At 47.5% G+C, this 6,420-nt stretch overlaps 1 long non-coding RNA gene across 1 annotated transcript; it reads right to left on the bottom strand.

The window, feature by feature from the left end:
* Nucleotides 1-4,380: 4,380 nt before the first annotated feature.
* On the bottom strand, nt 4,381-6,192 carry LOC129380773 (uncharacterized). Its single transcript, XR_008608947.1, has 3 exons — nt 6,104-6,192; nt 4,803-4,965; nt 4,381-4,581 (listed from the first exon to the last, which is right to left on the bottom strand). It is a non-coding gene; the product is annotated as an uncharacterized lncRNA (long non-coding RNA).
* Nucleotides 6,193-6,420: the final 228 nt, after the last annotated feature.

The raw sequence follows: 6,420 nt of genomic DNA, 5'->3' as shown, positions 1-6,420 counted from the left end.
AGACGCTCGCACACATTATCTGTGTCTGCCCGCGATACAGTGCTGAGAGACAAGTGATGTGCAGGGTACTGGAACAGCTGGACAATCGTCCACTTTCAGAACTAAAAGCTTTAGGCCAATGCTCCGAAAGAACATCCGCGTTGAAGGCCTTACTCGCGCTATTAACGTTCTTGCGGCCTTGGGGCTCTAAGACTCTAAGAATGCCGCCCCCTACCGTTCTGTAGTGTACGCGCTTTGTTCGTGCTTGTCTCCCTTTCTTTCTATCTCCCCCTTCCACTCTATTTCTCTTTTTATCCCTCTTAACCCTTCCCCCTGCGCAGGGTAGCCAACCGGAACTACCTCTGGTTAACCTCCCTGCCTTTCTCTGCATTATTTTCTCTCTCTCTCTCACGTGTGTCAGAAGTAGTAAGGTTTTTGTTTACATCCGCAAAGACCTAGCGTAGCGCCACACGACGGTAACCAATACGTCTGTGTTACTGTGAAAAAGAAGAGGCTGTCTTTTACTCTTATCGGCGTCTACCTATCCCCAACCAGTCAGTTTGATAGCAAAAGACTAGAAGATATCATGACTGCTACTCCCGGTCCTTGGATAATAACAGGGGATTTCAACGTTCACCACCATATATGGGGAAGCTCCAGGATAAACTCGAGGGGCAGGTCACTAATATTTTTTGCATCAGGCCACAACCTATGTCTCCTAAACGACGGAAGCCCGACATTTCTGCGAGGAACAACGTACAGCAGCTGGCTTGACTTGACTTTTGTGTCACGTTACCTGACTTCGAGCGTGCAGTGGTTCACCGATATTGAAACCCATGGAAGTGATCCCATTCCGACCTATGTGAGAATCGATGAATTAGACGCCGCATTACCGGTTGTATCTTGCCAAATCGACTGGTCAGTCTTTCAAGCTCGTGTAGAAGACACATGCAAGAAACGTATCGCACGCAAATTAGAAGAAATAATTGCTGACGCAATGCAAGATTGCACGCGTTGCTTCACACATTCATCAAAGCGCGCAGAGAATGACATTGAGTTGGAAAGGCTTCGTGCACTACGTCGCCGAGCTGAAAGGAGGTACAGGCGCACGAAGTCAATTCTTGACCTCAGAGAAGCTCGGCGCATGCAAAAGAAGATAAAGCGGCGAATGGATAAGCTAGCGGATCAAAGATGGAAATGCTTTTGCAAGTCACTGGACCCCCGCAAGCCATTATCCCGTGTGTGGCGTACCCTACGGGGTCTTAGCTCAAGCCCCCAGCAACGACGCCCTTTCAACGCCCTTGCTCTCTATGAAAACCGCCGCGAGTTAGAAGTTGCGGAGGAATTTTGTGCGAAAGTCGCCGGCGGCACAAATTTAGTCTTTGACATGACTTTAGGTGACATCCCTGGTCCACGAGATACAAGTATGGACGCTCCATTCTCTATGGAAGAGTTAGAAGCTGCTATGGCGCTCTGTAGGTGTTCATCTTCACCAGGGCCCGATGGGATAACATATAGTGCTTTGCGCCACCTAGGTCAAGAAGCACGAAGAGAACTCATCAGCCTTTTTAACAGCTCATGGCGAGATGGTGTCGTCCCACAGGAATGGAAACAAAGCCGCCTGGTACCGCTACTAAAAACTGGAAAGTCACCGCTCGAACTGGCATCGTATCGGCCGATAGCACTTGCCAGCTGCGTCGCGAAACTCACGGAACGTATGATCCTCATGCGTCTCGAATGGTACCTTGAACACAACAAAATTTACCCTGACTCAATGGCGGGATTTCGACGAGGCCGTTCATCGATTGATAGTGTCATCGATCTGGTATCATCTGTAGAACAACAAAAATCTCGGAAGCTATTATCAGTAGCACTCTTTCTTGACGTGAAAGGCGCCTACGACAATGTTTCCCATCAAACCATTCTAGACGCACTTCTGACAGTTGAACTAGAAGGGCGAGTATATCGATGGATCAGAAACTACTTGACACAAAGGTCCTTGTTCGTGCGTACGGAAGATGGTCCTACTACCGACCACTACACATGCCGAGGCGTTCCCCAAGGCGGTGTTCTAAGCCCTGTTCTTTTCAACCTCGCGCTTCTTGGGCTGGCTGAATCCCTACCGGAAACAGTGAGTGTTTCAATATACGCCGACGACATCTGCATCTGGACATCAGCGGTCACTCGCCTGCACGTTCGCGCAAGGCTACAGCAAGCAGCAACACAGGCATCTGACTATCTTCAGACACAAGGGCTTACCATCTCAACAGAAAAATGTCCGTTAGTCGCTTTTACGCGAAAAGCGATGTCTGGTTATCCAGTGTACATCAATGGCCAGCCTATCTGCTACAAGAAAAATCATCGGTTTTTGGGTGTCATTGTTGACCGGGACCTCTCTTGGAGCCCTCAGGTTGCCCACTTGAAGAAGAGGCTCACATCTATTGTTCACATCTTCAAGTTCATCGCCGGCAAAACATGGGGATCGTCAGTGGGCTCCATGCTACAGTTATATCGAGCACTTTTTATCGGATTTCTACGCTATAGTTCTCCCGTGCTTGCTAAAACATGCAAGTCAAATCTTCGAGAACTTCAGAGCGTGCAAGCACAGGCACTACGTGTTTGCCTAGGCCTTCCGCGGAGCGCCTCAACAGCAGGAACCATTATAATGGCTCAAGACCATCCGATCACGACTTACATCAGCACCGACTCGCTTAGGGCCCATGTTCGTCATATTTCACGGATTCAATCAAGCTTTCTTGCCTGTCTGCCAGAACGACGACCACAGGCATCCTTCTCCAACGAGGTCAGCAAGCTCGTGCCTCCCTACCATCGGGCTTCACACCATCAGCACGTTCAACCTCAGCTTTGTGGTGTTTAAAACAACCTCAAGTGCGTCTTACGGTTCCAGGGATAAGAAAGAAGACCGACCTGCCTACCTTGGCCTTGAAGCAAGCAGCTCTGGATTGTTTGCACACTTTCTACTTTGACCGCGTCCACATATATACGGATGGCTCTTCCACCCAGACCAGCTCCACCGAGGCAGTGGTTATACCATCACGATCACTAGGCATCCGATACAAGATTTCTCACTTGACAACATCGACCGGTTCGGAGCTTGTTGCCCTCCGAGGTGCCGTAGATTATATTAACAACCAACCGGCTAATCGGTGGGCAATATTCTGTGATTCAAAGGCGGCCTTACAATGTTTTCTGTCATCTCTTCGTCGCGGGTCCTGTGAACAACTCGTATCGGAGATGCGAGAAATGCACCATCACATGATTGCGAAAGGGCACGACGTCGTGTTTCAGTGGCTGCCTGGCCATTGCGGTATCTCCGGCAACGACGTCGCTGACGAAGCTGCTAAGAAAGCACATGAAGGAGCAACCCTTGTTTCTATACCTTTATCGCGGACTGACGCAGCCCAACACTTAGGCAAGCTAGCGCACCGTATGACATTGGAGAAGTGGCACACACCTGATTTCACTCAACATCGATTGCATTCCCTCGATCCATCTATGCAACTGCGGCTGTTACCAGGGCTTCCGCGTAATGAGGAAACAATGCTGTGCCGCTTACGCTTGGGCGTCGCATTCACGAATGCATATACATTTTTAATTGGAATGGCTGATAGCGCCGAGTGCAATGCCTGCGGTGTCGAAGAAACTATAGACCATCTACTGTGCTACTGCCCATCGTTTGAAAATGAAAGACAAGAACTCTGCACAGCTCTCAACCAGTTAGATAGAAAACCGTTCACCTTGAACAAGATCTTGGGACCATGGCCTCGCATATCGCAGCTACAAAAGGCCACAAAAGCGCTGCTGCGATATTTGAAAGATACAGGATTGAGTCAGCGTCTGTGATCCGGACTGAATGACTGAACGATATCCCCGGTGGACTTTCTCTTCTTTCTTTAATCTTTCCGTCCCCGTTTCCCTTTCCCCAGTGTAGGGTAGCCAACCGGGCTCAGTCCTGGTTAACCTCCCTACCTTTCATTTATCATTTGCTCTCTCTCTCTCTCTCTCACACACTTATTTAAGCCTTTGAGGAAAAAGTGAACACGTGTGATGCAATAAAACATACACAACGATTCTGTTAGATCAGCGGAATGCTTCCTGCAACCAATCTGTGGCACATTGGCTGCTAGAAGCAAGAATTACTGACAAATTTTGCGTGAAGTGGCATAATGCTAAATGCACGAGTGAATCTGTCCTCGAGGGTCTGAATGAGGTTGTATAGACAGACTGATGGATACAGAAGCGCCCCCATGTCCCATTGCTTGCAAGCGTCTGCTGGCAGTTGGTGCGGCACCCTTTCTTTTGTCAAAAGGGAGGCAACCTTGCATGCCTTGCAATTAGTTAAAAGAATGCGCTTCCTGGCTACATATCCCGCAATGTAATAGACCAGGCGGGCATCACTGTGTTCCATAGTCTACATGGTCTACGGCAACTTCTGCGGCTTCGGCAGGTAGTCCAGTGTCATCCAAGGCCGTTTCTTCGTTTTCTGGGAGCAGCTTGACCTCGGACAGCAAGGACTCCAAAAGTCCAGGGGACACAATTCCTCCCTTGGGGCTCTTGGCCAAGCTGTAAACACTTATGCACCTGCATACACGCAAGAAAGTTAGACAAATTGACACTTTGTATTAAGTGCTTTCTATTTCAATGGACCAGACTGAAATGCATAAGCTTGCATATTTCATTAGAATGATGAACTGCGCAGGAGTGGGGTGATCATTGGCTCCACTGGACTGTCTAACAATACCAAATGAACGCTCTAAGCAGTCCTGACTAAGGCGGGAAGTCATCAAGAACTTGAAACCAACCTTTTAAGTTAAATACGTCAAGAGGTCTTTAGTGGAATGTATGGTCACACGCAGGCCTTCTGATGTGCCCTTGCTTAAGAAGCCGAGCCCTTTTGCATGGGCCTCCCACTGATCCAGAAATGCCAGCATGCTGTTAAGTGCAGTTTCTTGAGCACTGCCACATCTGAAACAACACGAAAAGCATTTACCACCAGCACACGAAAATGAGCACAGTTGCTGTGTGCATACAAAGCTTCAGCTGGAAACCGTGATGTCATGGCTTTAATTGTTTGAGCCATCACGTCAATCAACACCCTTGTTGGCTCCAGATTTGAGTACCGTTGCTGAATTTTTTTTGTCTAAGTCCATGGCGTGCACAACTGCACTGTTGAAAATATTGAAGGCCAGATTTACCCGCATCTTTTCAAATACACTAGGGTATATGTTTGAATATGTCAACTTGGGTGCAACTTTCAATGTCAAGGCACTGCTGTCGACCTTCCATGATGTTGCAACATGTTCCCCAATGAGCCTGCAAGATTCCATAATCGTTATTAAACCAGCTTCCTTCCAAATGTACGGCATTTTAAATAATGAAGACAGTAAAGTAGCATGCATACTCGGCCCTTGTGTGTGTTGAAGCCATGCCTAATCATAGTGTTTCGCACGCATTTCATGAGATGGGGAAAATCTGAGATGAAATGCAGAAACCGCTTCTTGTCGCGTGGATGTGGCACCTTGCATTGCACGTGTTTAGCATTTCCGTGTACGCCCATGTTATGCCACATGGCACGGTTCCATGATGCACCATCAGTACAGATGTAGTCCACATGCAGACCGGCTGGCTCGCATAGAATTGCCTCCAAAATTATCTTTGTCAGCGTTGGTGCCTTCACATTTCCATTGGAAGCAAAGATACTTGAAAAAAATGAAGAAAGTAGGCATGAGTGCAACTACAGAAAAAAACATCAGTGCTTTGATAACTGCTAACCACCTATGACCTGTGGCCATTCTCCCACGAAAGCCTGAAACATAACGACTAGGCCGTGATCAGCTTTTGTGGGCTTGTCTTGTGCTTCGGTGAACAGCCCCAGGTTTACAAAGCCCTCCATATCGGTAATAGATTTGAGGTCCAGGTGAGTGGAAAGTTTCATCTCATCTATAACTACCCCACCATGCCTGTTCATTTTGTCCATTTCACTGGCCTTCTCCTTCACACACTCAAGAAGTTTATGGCTAAAACCATGAGATGCTTGGAAAGCCTGCAAATATAAGATACGAATGATTAAATTATAATCAATAAGGAAAAAGTAGTCGCATACCTTAATGTACTTTAGGAGGCACACACGGCTGGGAAGTAGAAGGATCTTATGGCCCCTGAAATGCTCGTATAATCTTGGACTCTTCATCCTTAAAATCATGCACTCCAAGAGCCACACTTTATCATATCGATATCCCTGCATGGATACGCGCTTCGATGCCTCGAAACATGCTCGGACGGCACACGGTTGGTTTTTTGGAAACTGCTTGATCTGAAACAAAGGCACAAAACGGCAACGTTTATTTAAGACGTCAATTATGAAAAAGTACAATAGCTTACCTTTGCTTCAAAACTGTTTTTCTTTATACAGGAATTCTT

Source organism: Dermacentor andersoni, chromosome 1, assembly GCF_023375885.2.
Source record: "Dermacentor andersoni chromosome 1, qqDerAnde1_hic_scaffold, whole genome shotgun sequence".
NCBI classification, from domain to species: Eukaryota; Metazoa; Arthropoda; class Arachnida; order Ixodida; family Ixodidae; genus Dermacentor; species Dermacentor andersoni.
This window is presented reverse-complemented; position numbering and strand designations above follow the sequence as displayed.